We start from the raw sequence: 12,740 nt of genomic DNA, 5'->3' as shown, positions 1-12,740 counted from the left end.
AAAGACAAAACACATGTCTCATTATGTCACACAGTAGTTGGCTTCTGTTACCAAACATCCACTGGCTCTCTTCTGTGACATCTGCTTAATAGTCATGTCAGTTCTCCTTAAATTCTACAAGGAATGAACCCCAGATTCCAAGTGATTCAAGATTTAACTCTATTAGGCCATTCCAGAATGCTAGAGAGAGCAGACAGGTATCACAGTCCAGGCCTGGCAGTCAGTGAAGTTTATCCACCAGGAATGCCTGTCCCTGACACCAGGTGTCACTATGTAGCCTCAACGGTCGATGTAAGAAGAACTGCGGGCCACCTCTCACTCCCAAGGATTCAGAAAGTTTACAGTGCTGGGAGGGAAAACCAGAGAGCGCCTCTGCCTGCCCAAATCAAACACGAAAATAGACTATGAAGTCTATTCTAGGCCAGCCAGGTGCCTCTAGAAGTCAGCAATTCTATTACACACACTTCAGAGCTAGAGTTTTTGTCACATTTTTAAATTTCAAAGCAATACAAAAAGCAATGGAACTTTTGTGTGACAATCTGATCAAAATCAGATGATCCACATGCACACACGCATCAGAATCTGCATAATGGATATAGTATAACTACAAACAAAGGCTCAGAGCTAAATTAAAGAAGAGAGTCTTAAACATATCTTTGATTTAATCATTTCTGCAGATATCAGTGCCATGTGAACATATGAACAAAAAAGGACTCAGCCTAGCTTCTAGGTCTCACTCTTCAGCCTCGGATGACAATTCCAAGCATATACTTGGAACGCAAGTCAAATGTCAAGATGAGTCACTGCACTATTAGAGCCCACTCTTTAATGTGCAATTCTAGAGAAGTAATTTTACTTACTCTGGTCAGCATAGTTTTTTGCTTTGAGTTCAAGTTGTCTTGTTTGAGACTCTAAAGATTCCACTCGGGTCTGTAAATCCTTTTTTTCCTGTTCTTGAGAGTCTTCAAATTCAATGAATTTCTAATAGAAAAGGAAAAGTATTATTTTCATTAGAGAAATGAAAATTTTTTAGCATTATCAATTCCTGTGTTTCTTGGTATCAAGAATCACACTTAGGCATTAACTACTCAGAAAGATCTCAGAATCAGGAACTTAGGTTGATTAGTTTCTCTATAAAAATGTCCAAATATAGAAGGAAAAAGATTACAAAATAGTTTAAGAAGTGCTTCCACTTCATATAATAAGCATTCCAAAGAAAACACATATATCCTACTTCAAATTTATGAATTCATTAGTATATTTGCATATGCATCTGAGTTAGACAACACTTTACATATTGTTGTACAGAACATGTACAAGAAATGGAAAATGAAAGAATGATGACGTGTCAATATTTGTTCAACAATTGCTTGATTAATGATTCTAGATTATCTGAACTGTGGAGTTAAATTCCTGAGAAAAAGAGCACTTACAGGAAGTAACTTCACCAATCAAATTCAACTTACTGAAACTGTTCTCGTCCAGAAGATCATCACTAAATCTCAGACCTCATCTTAATTGTACTATCAGTATCATTTGACATCTGATCACTCACTCCTTAAAACTTTTTTTTAATTTGGGTTCCAGGACTTTATTTTCCTTCTACTTTACTGGCTTTTCCTTCTGGTCCTCTTTGTTGGTTCTTCCTGTTCTCCCCAATTTCTTAACATTTTCAAGCCCAGTCCTTGGACAACTTTTATTCTTCATTGTTTACTCTTATTCCCTGATGATCTGATCCAGTTCTATGGCTAACTATACTAACTATATGCTGACAACCTCCAAATTTCTACTACAGTCCCTAGCCTAGACCTCAATTCCAGATTTACATGTCCAATTGCCTACTGAATAACTTCATCTGAATGTTTAATAAGCATCTTAACCTTAACATGTCAAAGCTTACTTGTCTTAGTCTTACCTAGCTCGTGTAATTACTATGGTCAACTGCTCAGACTCAAAACTTGAATCAGCTTTGATTCTTCTCTTTCTCTATCACCTCATATCCAATCTATTATCAACTCTAACTTCAGATCCAACTACTTGGCATCATCTCCACCATTATCTATTGCCTGGATTAATGCCACAGCAACTGCCTCCTAACTAATGTCCTTACTTCCACCGTTGCCTCTACAATGCGTTCTCAACAGAGTAGTTAGAATGAACCTTTAAAAAGTCAGTCAGATGGCTGGCTCAGTTGGTAGAGCATGCAACTCGATCTCAGGGTCTCGAGTTCAAGTCCCACACTGGGTGCAGAGATTACTTAAACAAATAACTAAATACTTTAAAAAATTATATATAAATATATATGTCAGATCAGTTTACTCCTCTGCTCGGGGTGCCTGGGTGGCTCAGTCAGTTAAGCATCCGAGTTTGGCTCAGATCATCACCTCACACAGTTTGTGGGTTGGAGCCCTACGTAGGGCTCTGTGCTGATAACTTGGAGCCTGAAGCCTGTTTCAGATTCTCTCTCCCCCTCTCTGCCCCTGCCCCGCTCATGCTGTCTCTCTCTCTCTCAAAAATAAAGAAACATTAAAAAAAACAAAAGTTTATCCCTCTGCTCAAAATCCTCAGATCATTTACATTCTCCCAACGTCCTTACCACAGGTTCCCAGGAACGACACAATCTACCACACTCTTGCTTTTTGACATCCTCTTCTACACTTCCTCTCCCCACCCCACCTCCCTCGCATTCCCTAATTCAAGCTTCCCTGAAGAACCTTTTCACTTGCTACCTACAGCCTAGAATTCTCTTCCTCCACATATCCAATTGTCTTGCTCCTTCCTCACCTCCTTAACATCTTTGTTCAAATGTCACCTTCTAAGATTTCCCATGTGGTATTTAAAACTGCAGTACGCACTCCCTCCTTCCCCCTGCTTTTCTTCTCTCCAGCACTTACTCTCATCTAACATACCGCAAATTTCAGTAACTATCTTACTTATTATCTGTTTTGCCTCACTAGAATGTAGGCTCCATGAAGGGATTTTTGTTTTCTTTGCTGCTGTATTCCCAGTATAAACAATGATGTAATGATAGCTCAAATATTTGATTAAGAAATAAATGAATAAACAAAATTTTAAAAACTTTGCAAGTAAAAAACTGAAGCCCATATAGAAAAATGTATAGTTCACAAGAAAACTTAGATACCACTAAATATGCCCTAGCTTTAATATAAAATTTGCTTATTACTTAATTATCTGTCCTGAAACCTTTCAGTCACTATATAGTGGACACTGTTTCTTGTCTGCACACAGTGTGTCACTTCTCTCCAGTTTCTGCTAATTTTGCAGTCCACACAATTCCATCGGTGACGACTCCATCTCCCTAGAGGCGGCACAGGACTCGAGCCAGACAGGCCACTCTTCTTCAGGATGCCTGCCAGTTATTAGAAAGAACACTACCTCTCTTCCTCTGGAATCGCAAACTCTAAGAATTTATCAGCAGGCTTAAGCTGCTGAGGGACATCTTTTTTCCAAAACATGGAAAGAACAAGCCTGAGAAATAAAGCCAATAATAAAGGAAAACAAAGAGCAAGGAGGAATAAAATCCTCATCAATGGTACTATTTAAGACTTAGATTCAGTAGTTCTTGGAGCCAGCATTTTCCAGTCATTTTTATTTTTTCTCTTACATAGACTGATGCATTCCTATTTTACATAAGCTTGTTTGAGATGGTTTCTATCACAAGAAGCTGAAAGAACCCTAATATAGTCATCCACTTTCCCTCAAGAGCCATTTGATTTCCTTTTATTGGATAACATTTTCCTGATCTTTGGAAGGTCCATAGACCCATCCATGAACCATGTTTTTCCAGAAAAAATGCCTGCACCCATCCTGAATTCTACCTATTTTTTCTCAGGGAATCCGGGATCCCTTACGTCCTTCCACAAACCACACATTTAGCACCCATGCTCTATTCATTTCTATCAACATATTCCATATTTGTGAAGCTTCTAGGAAGGCTCAAACAACCATTGTTTGCTTTTCCAGAATACTAATCTAAATATGACCCTAAGTAGAAGGGGTAAAGGTTATACTAAATGTAAGAAAAGAGGCAACTGAACAAAGTCATGCATTCATTCATTCATTCATTCATTCAAAAGACATCTCCTAGAGGCACCTGGATAGCTCAGTGGGCTGGGCATCTGGCTCTTCGTTTCAGCCCAGGTCATGATCTCACAGTTGGTGGGATCTTCTGTGCTGACAGCTAGGAGCCTGTTTCAGATTCTGTTTCCATCTCTCTCTGTCCCTCCCCTGCTCGCGTTGTGTCTTTCTCTCTCTCAAAAATAAATTTAACAGGCACCTGGGTAGTTCAGTCAGTTAAGCGTCTGACTTCGGTTCAGGTCATGATCTCACGGTTTATGAGTTCAGGCCCCGTGTAGGGCTCTGTGCTGACAGCTCAGAGCCTGGAGCCTGCTTTGGACTCTGTGTGTTTCCCTCTCTCTTGGTCCCTCCCCCATTCATGCTCTGTCTCTCTCAAAAAAATAAACATTTTAAAAAATTTTAAAAATAAAATCAATTTTAAAACATTTAAAAAAAAATTTTTAAAGGTCTCCTATTTACTCTGTGCCAGGCACATGGTGTCTGTACCACCCCATCCCTACCTTCCGAAGGTGTCCGGTGGCTACAAACTGAATGCAAACAGAAGATATAAAGGTTACATTGAACAGAAAAGCAGTAGCTATCTAACAGGATGTGGGTGATAAAGTCCATATGAATTATTTCAACATTTTGCCAGGGGATATAAGCAAAGACAAAGAATTAATAAGAAAATGTAATTATTTTCTGGCCTGCTTTGAAAATGATGCTCCCTTGGCTAACTGAACTGCTGTATCTGGGTTAAGTAAGCAGAAATTTTAGGCTTCTTTTGTACTACGAATAAAATGCTGTTTTAAAGAACATATAGTAGTAGATGTTTACCAAGTAACATTTAAAATGATGTGCTACTAACTTCTAACAAAAATCTTTAGCACTAACAAATTGGTAGTTGCCAGGGGCAGGGGGTGGCGGTAGGGGAAAACGGTGAAGGTGGCCAAAGGGCACAGACTTCAGTTATAAGATGAGTAAGTTCTGAGGACAGAATGGTGATTATAAATAATAACACCACTGAACTATATACATTTGAAACTCACTAAGATTTTTTAAGTTCTCACCACAAAAACAAAAACTGTAATTATGTGACATGATGTTAGCTAACCTTACCTGTGGTAATCATTTTGCAATATATACATATATCAAGTCATTATAAAGGAGCCTGGGTGGCTCAATGGGTTGGCCATCTAGTTCTCTGTATCGGCTCAAGCCATGATCTCATGGTTGGTGGGATCAAGCACTGTGTTGGCAGCTCGGAATGTGGAATAGGATTCTCTCCCTCCCTCTCTGCTACTCCCCAGCCCTCTCTCTCAAAATAAATTAACACTTTTAAAAAAATCATCAGGGGCGCCTGGGTGGCTCAGTCAGTTAATCATCAGACTTCAACCCAGGACATGATGTCACAGTGCCTGGGTTCAAGTCCTGCATCAGAACCTGAAGACTGCTTCAGATTCTGTGTCTCCCTCTCTCTCTGCCCCTTCCCCACTCACTCTCATTCTCTGTCTCTCAAAATAAAATAAATACATTAAATGAATGAATAAATAAAAATCATTGCACTATACACTTTGAACTTCCCTAATGTTTTATATCAATTATTTCTCAATAAAGCTGGGGGAAAAAAAGCTTTACCACTATACTGCCTATTCAGAACTCCTGATAGAAGAAATATCAGGAACACACAGCTTCACGTCTGCTTTGTTTCTCAGCGGCCCAGTTTGGCTACAGAAGGTCATGAATAATCCATAACTGTTTAGCAGTCACTACACTACTATCTGCTTACTCTGCGAGCATTACTTAGACCTACCTAGATGATTCAAGTTACAGTGCTGCTCACATTTTATTATGATTACTGAAGCTTTCTATCTATAACACCTCAAGTAAATATGGCAGAAGAAAGAGAGATTTCCCTCCCTCCCCCAAAATGACGTGACAGTTCGTGGATTGGCTGGGCTATTTATCTCAAATATAAATCTCTTGTTTCTGCAGTTTCCCTTCACAGGAAGGGGCTGGCAATAATGAAAATATTCCAAAGCAAATACATAATGCCAGGCCTTTCCTTCAAGCAAATTAAAACAGATAAACTTAGAGACTACAAAACGAACTGCCATCTCTCCCAAGGGTGTATGTGTTTTTCCCCCCCGCTCTTATTCTAAACAGCAAATCTTAAATTAAGCTTTTTAGAATCATTAACTCTTTTGAGAATCTTATGAAAACAGATCCTTTCCTCTGGAAGATAAATAAATACATGAAAGATAAAACTGCATTCAAATTTAGTGCATCCTCAAGGTCTACAAGAAATCAAGAATGATTTTCTGCCATTTATAAAAATAGTGAATGTTTCCTTTTAAAGAAATCTTTTAAAATTCTCTCTGTTCCTAAAAATCCCAATTTTAAATGAGTATTACATCTTGGTTTGGAAATGTACAGCTGCCACCCTCATTTAAAATACTAATGATGGGGGAGAGGGGAGCCTGGGTAGCTCAGTCGGTCCGACTTTGGCTCAGGCCATTATCTCACGATTCGTGAGTTCGAGCCCTACACATCAAGTTCTCTGCTGTCAGTGCCAAGCCCACTGTCTCCCTTATCTTACACTTTGTGGGTTTGGGCCACGTCAGGCTCTGTGCTGACAACTCAGAGCCTGGAGTCTGCTTCAAATTCTGTGTTTCCCTCTCTCTGTCCCTCCCCTATATGCTCTCTCTCTCTCTCTCTCTCTCAAAAATAAAGAAACATTATAAACAAACAGATTAAAAATTGAAAAACAAAAAAGAGAAGTGTAAAATGGGGGACTAACATACTTTAAGAGACTCTGGGAAGACCTTTCTGAGACATTTAAGCTCAGACCTGAAAAATTAACAAAAGCTCATCAAGCAAAGAGAGGCTAAAAGAAATCAAGGACATCCAGAATGGCCAAACTTAGAGACAAGTTAAAGAGGATGGCTGGCAATGAGGCTGGAAAATTAAGGACCATATCCCATAGGCCTTGCAGAATACTAGATCATATCAGAGACACTGACCCCCACTTCTACTTTGGATAGGTCAATCTGAGACCACATGGGAAATGCAAGGGAGGGAGCTGAGGGAGTCTGAAAGGGGAACCAGAGTGCGTAAATGGAAAGAGACCAAAGGTCACCACAGTAGTGCAAATGAGAGAGGATTATTAACAGTGGCAGGGAGAATGGCGAGGAGGATGAATTCAAGAGAATTTGTTGGAGGTAAAATATACAGAATTGGTGACTGAATGAATGTGAGGGAGAAGAGAGAAGGAAAAATCAGGAAAGACAACAGATTTCTGGTTTAACCAATGGTGAACTGGTGGTATTGCTTATCTGGGATAAACAAAACTAAAATAGCCAAATTGTAAAATAGCCCAACAGTCCATCAATTGAAGAATGGATAAAGAAGATGGGATATATATGTATACACTGGAATATTATTCAGCCATAAAAAAGAATGAAATCTTGCCATTTGCAACAACATAGGAGGAGCTAAAGAATATAATGCTAAATGAAGTAAGTTAGAGAAACACACACCATATGATTTTACTCATATGTGGAATTTAAGAAACAAAATGAGCAAAGGGCAAAACAAAAGGGGGGGGCGCAAACCAATAAACTGACTTGGTAAGACTTGTGGTGAGCACTGGGTGATGTGTGAAGGTGTCGAATCACTATACTGTATACCTGAAACTAATATTATACTGCATTATCAACTGGTTAACTGGAATTTAGGAAAAACTAAAACAACAACAAACACCACCAAAGGAAGTAGGTAAAAGTAATATAAATACAACTGATTTTTTTTTAATGTTTATTTCTGAGAGACAGACGGACAGAGCACATGTGGGGAGAGGAGCAGAGAGAAAGGGAGACACAGAATCTGAAGCAGGCTCCAGGCCCTGAGCTGTCATCAGAGCCTGACTTGGGGACTGAACTCATGAACCTCGAGATCATGACCTGAGCCTAAGTCAGATGCTTAGATACTGACTAAACCACCCAGGCACCCCTAAAATTGATTTTTAATATCAATGCAACTGTACAAATAGGATTTTTATTTGTAAATAAGTTACCTCATTATTTGGAATGTAACTAGTACAACCCACCTGTAGGTTACCAACATGGATCGCAGGCGTTAAGGAATGTAGAAGGGTGTTATTTTTCTTATATTCTTTAAGGACTTTGTTATATCCAGTATGATCCTAAATGTATAAACTGGAGGAATAAATAAGCAAAAGAAAAGATTTGGAGGCTTATATTAAAATGCTCGTAGTGGCTATTTAGCAGTGCTGGAATTAAGGGTGATTTTATCTTTTTTCATAGCCCTCATCCATAAGTAGTCTAAAACTGCTTTGTTGGGCTTTTTTCTTACAATAAATATGTATTATTTACATATTTTAAAAGAATAAAGGAAAGGGGGAAGATGCATAGTGAAGGCCTATACCTCTTCAATGGTAGTGAAGCTAAACATGAACCTTCATTTGCATTTCAGGTTAGAAAAGCTTGCCATATTAAACATTAATATTGCCATTAAACTGACCAAAAATGATTATGTGTGTTTTTCTAAATGCACTTAATCAAAATCATACTCTGAAATAGGATCCTGAGAGAGGAAAGTCAATGTGAAGGGATAATTCCACTTTAATTATATACAATTCAAGCTATATGCCATGACATTACTTTAGATCTGTTGAATCAAAGGTTAAATACAGGGTGGTGTATGTCAGCACTAGGATATAGAAGTGTGGAAACATCCCAAAAAGGATCTAGAAAGACTGTACAAAATAGATTCATCTTGTAGATGTCATTCTTTCTTGTAAAGGTACTTACAACAGAATTCCCAATACAACCAGATTTCCTTTTTGCATGTAATGCAGTATTTTTACAGGACTTGAGACCTTACCCCAGCTAGAGACATTTTGAAGGAGCGGGTGGGGAAAGTAAATACATGCTCAAAGACAAAGTAAATGAATGCTCAAAAGAAGCCTATAAGCAGGGTCCCCGGATGGCTCACTTGGTTAAGCAACTTTGGCTCTGGTCATGATCTCACTGTTTGTAGGTTCAAGCCCTATGTCAGGCTCTGTACTGACAGCTCAGAGCCTGGAGCCTGCTTCAGATTCTGTGTCTCCATCTCTCTCTGCCCCCTCCCCTGCTCGCACTCTGTTTCTCTCTCTCTTTCAAAAATAAACATTAATATATACACATATATATATAATTTTAAAAACAGAAGCCTATGGGCATTCATAATTGGTCAAATGTGACTTCACTTCTTAGGAGTGGAGTAACTTTATGAAGTTGGTCATCCTTGACTACATTTAGCAAATGCTGGGGTTAGAGCAATACCTAAATCAAGGCAGGAGAGGTGCAGGTTTTCAGATTACAAAAGCACCCAACCTTGGAAAATTCTAGCTACTCCCCTCCAGCACAGGAGTTTGTCAGACCCACTCAGATACGTTGCTGTGAGGTGCATATCCCTCCGTACCGCTTACTGGCTCCCTCTTTACGTTCTCTGTTACCAACAAAAAAGTGTTGAGTGGGGAGTGTAGAAGCCTATGCATGCGTGCTTTTCTTAGCATGTATGATAAATCCCTCTTCACTAGATACCCTTTTCCCCTCTCAATTACTAATCAGCCAACAGCACTGACATAACTTGAGACAGAACTCTCCTGGGAGCAACTAGACACGGTTTAAAAAAAAAAAAAAAGCTCCACAGACAATACAGACTTATGTCAGGATCTAAAAAAGAATAAGCTTTGTGATGAAGCAAAATGGCTTCAAGTCCAGATGGCCTATAGGGGCTGTTGTGCCCTACTGTTGTGGAGAACAAACAAATGAATACTTTGAAAAGCGAAGCTCACGAAGTTTAAAAAAAAAAAAAAACAAAAACCCTGAGACTGTTCCTAATTGGAGTAACGACTCAAGAGTCAAAAAACAGAAAAGCCCTTTAAAATAGTAACTTTGACTACAGTAGTTGTCTAAAAAATAATGCTACCAAATAAAAGGCTAACTGATTAAGCCTAAGTATCCCCATATTTACTCTGCAGAGTGAGTGAAGTAAAATATTCCATTATATTAAGTAATTATTATTAAATTCAGTTACATTCTGTTAATATTTGTTTTTCAATGGCATATCTTTTAAGAAATAAAGAAATAGACCATATTTTCCTAAAGGTATTTATTTATTTAAGTAATCTCTATACCCAACATGGGGCTTTGAACTCATCACGATCTCAAGATCAAGAGGCGCAGGTTCTTCTGCCCAAGCCAGCCAAGCATCCCAGGAGGATGCGCCATATAAAACAAAGCTCAAAGGATGTGATTTCCCCCCTTCAATCCAAAATGTGGAGATTTTTCAAATCCAAATAGTTCAATTTCTTCAAAACTCAATAGCAAGGGGCTGGAAATGGAGAACTGTTACATATTAAGAGAAACCTAAGAGATATTAAACCAAATGTAAATATGCAAACCATCTAATTTGATCCTGATTAAAACTAGGGACACCTGGCCATCTCACTTGGTAGAGCATGGGGCTCTTGATCGTGAGTTCAAGCCCAATGTTGGGCACAAGAGAACTTACTTTCAAAACAAACAAACAAACAAACAAAACCAAAAAACCCAACCAACTATAAAACTACTTTTATGGGGTTCCTGGGTGGCTCGATTGGTCAAGTGTCTGACTTTGGCTCCGGTCATGATCTCATAGCTCGTTGGTTCAAGCCCCTTGTCTGGTCCTATGCTGGCAGCTCAGAGCCCGGATTCTGCGTCTCCCTCTCTCTCTCTGCCCCTCCCCTCTTCGCACTCTGTCTCTCAAAATTAAAAATAAAATAATCTTTAAAAAAACACCTCTTTTATGAGACAATGTGAATACTGATTAAACGTTAAATATTATTATGAAATCACTTATTGGGCACCTGGGTGGCTCAGTTGGTTCAGTGTCTGACTTTAGCTCAGGTCATGATCTTGCACTTTGTGAGTCCAAGCCCCACATCAGACTCCGTGCTGACAGCTGAGGGCCTAGAGCCTGCTTCGGATGCTGTGTCTCCCTCTCCCTCTCCCTCTCTTTCTTTCTCTCTCTGCCCCTTCCCGACTTGTGCTCTCTCTCTTTCTCAAAAATAAACATTAAAAAAAATTATTTTTAATCAAATAATGTACAAAGGCACATGTACAAGAATATTCATTGAAGCACTATTTGTAATAACAGGTAAACACCAGAAGGTAATTCAATGTCCATCAACAGATAGTGGATAAATACATTATGACAGATGCATATTATGAAAACTATGTAATTAGAGAACTGGGGTGAGAATGAGGCTAAAATGAGGGGAAAGTGGAAGTCTAAAAGAACTCGTAGAAGTTAGCAGTAACATCCCTAACACACCCCCAGGGCCGTCCCCGAGCACCCAGGTGGCCTTCTGCCCACCTACACAGGAAGTGTGTTTTCAGAATAAACTCTGAGAGATTCTGGACAAGCAAATACTGGTAACAAAGAGGTGCCAAATGAAAATAAATTAAATTAAGTAGAAATCGACATACCACGTAGCAATACTGACAGCCCTCTTTCCACTCCTGCCCTCGCCCGGATTCTCACGACGAGGCTTCTCTACCACTCCCCTCCCCTGAGACTATCTTTCCTTGGCAAAACTCAAATATCTCTGAAAAGTAGGACCAGGGGATACTGAAATCTGGGTCCTCAATAGGCAATACACTGCTCCCAGACCCACAAAGCTTCTGGCCCTCCTTTTCTTAGTGCCTCATGCTTAAAACATGAAGGGATAATGAAGGGTTATCAGGCACTTGAAGCTCAAACCTGAAAAAGAGAGACCAAAACTATCAGAAAAAAATGGGACTCTGAGGAAACAGACAAAACAGGAACAAATGAAAACTATAATTAATATACTCAGAGACCCGAGAAAACTCACTGCATCCGTGAAACCGCAACAGCAGGATATTTTTAGAAAGAGGTGGGGGCAGGGGAAGAGCAAGAACAAGGAAGAGCTCTTAGAAATTATAAAAGTATGGCCTGAAGAATAGGGCACTCTAGCCTATCTTTTTTGTACAAACTATACCTTAGGGTAACTAAACAGTTGATAAGGGAGACTTTCTTTTTTTCTACGAAAATTAGGTAAAAACGCTGAAGGAATAATTGAGATAGAATGGCAGCATTTCCCAATCCTTAATGAAATAACAGGGACTATCCCGTCACCATTTAGATTTTCTTGGCTATCTCATAAATGTTTATAGCCAGGATCCGAACATAGTCCCTATGTTGCATTTGGATAATACATCTCTTAGGACTCTTTTAAATACAGTTCCCCATGGTCACTTTAGCAGCACACATAGAACTGAAACATACAGAGAAAATGAGCATGGCCCTGTGCAAGGATGACACACAAATTTCTGAAGCATTCCATATTTTTATGTTAACTGTACTGCAAATAAACTTTCTTTCTTTCTTTCTTTCTTTCTTTCTTTCTTTCTTTCTTTTTTTAATGAAATTGGGACACCTGGGTGGCTCAGTTGGTTAAGCATCTAACCCTTGGTTTCAGCTCAGATCATGATCTCATGGTTCATGAGATCAAGCCCCACATCAGGCTCTGCAGGCAGTGTGGAGCCTGCTTGGGATCCTCTCCCTCCTTGCCTTTCCACCCTTCCCTTGCTAGC

General features: G+C 39.3%; 1 protein-coding gene and 1 non-coding gene across 4 annotated transcripts in view; one reads left to right on the top strand and one right to left on the bottom strand.

The window, feature by feature from the left end:
* The window catches only part of SPAG9 (sperm associated antigen 9), a 98,090-nt gene extending 97,109 nt beyond the window's left edge, over positions 1-981 (bottom strand). For 2 of the 3 annotated variants that reach the window (XM_029926816.1, XM_029926817.1), the window contains exon 1: positions 861-981. The gene's annotated coding sequence lies outside the window, so the exon portion shown is untranslated. The remainder of the gene's footprint in view (positions 1-860) is intronic. The other variant, XM_029926815.1, reaches the window with a different exon arrangement.
* An 11,413-nt stretch (positions 982-12,394) lies between these two features.
* LOC115283088 lies at positions 12,395-12,496 on the top strand. The gene has a single exon (XR_003904906.1). It is a non-coding gene; the product is annotated as a U6 spliceosomal RNA (small nuclear RNA).
* Positions 12,497-12,740: the final 244 nt, after the last annotated feature.

Source organism: Suricata suricatta, chromosome 17, assembly GCF_006229205.1.
Source record: "Suricata suricatta isolate VVHF042 chromosome 17, meerkat_22Aug2017_6uvM2_HiC, whole genome shotgun sequence".
Taxonomy (NCBI): Eukaryota; Metazoa; Chordata; class Mammalia; order Carnivora; family Herpestidae; genus Suricata; species Suricata suricatta.
The sequence above is the reverse complement of the archived record's forward strand: the minus strand, read 5'-3'. Positions and strand labels throughout refer to the sequence as shown.